The following is an 872-nucleotide window of genomic DNA, read 5'->3' on the forward strand; positions in this document are numbered from 1 at the left end:
AGGAAAATGGCCTGTGCTTGCTTACTTGAAAGAGAAGTAGGTCACTGTTTACTCTTTAGCTGGAAGCTTTCATTTGGTTTTCAGACCTTGTGATTTTTCCTGCCTCCTTACCTGAACTTTGTGTGTGCCACAGTCTTATCAGCCCACTCAGAGGATATTATGTACTCTTGAGCTAAAGTTTGAAACTGCAAGCTTGAGTGGATTTTATCTATCACTAATGATTCCAAAAGCAAAAGAATAGGGAAAAAATGCCCCATCTTCACTTTTCAAGTGGCCTACCTGTTGCATCCTCCAGGGCTATTAGTAACTTTCTTGTGACTAACAATCTGCCCAAAGAAAGAAAGTGGTCTTGAAGAATCCTCCTGCCTTGGGCTAAGATCTGACTTAGAGCAGAATTTTTCATTTGATTTGTCTTATATGGTAAAGGTCCCTGAAGGAACCCTGACCATCCTCAAAGGGCAAGGAATATGTTTTTGAGGTACCGACTTTTCCAAGTAACTTCTGAGGAAAATGTCAACATCACAATCATCATGGCTCTCCAAACTGAGGCGTAACTTCTGGGTACATAAAAATGCAGCAGAGTCACACTCAGTTCAGGTGTCCTTGTGATATGGCCTGTGTTCTTCCCCCTTGGAGGTGCACATCTATCTGTATCTGCTATACAATGCATTCTTTCCATCCTATGTGGCAGCCTCCACATCTCGCCTGAAATCCTTGATCACAGGCATGAAGAACTGAGCACCAAACAGCCAGGGCCTGGATCCTTGGAACTGCACCATGTGGGGCCTGCTGACATAAGAGCATATGAGAAGTACAGATGTTCAGAGGAAGGAGAGGGAGTTTTTCCATTTGAGAAATCATCCAAGGCTTTG

Source organism: Octodon degus, unplaced genomic scaffold, assembly GCF_000260255.1.
Source record: "Octodon degus isolate 3935 unplaced genomic scaffold, OctDeg1.0 scaffold00119, whole genome shotgun sequence".
NCBI lineage: Eukaryota > Metazoa > Chordata > Mammalia > Rodentia > Octodontidae > Octodon > Octodon degus.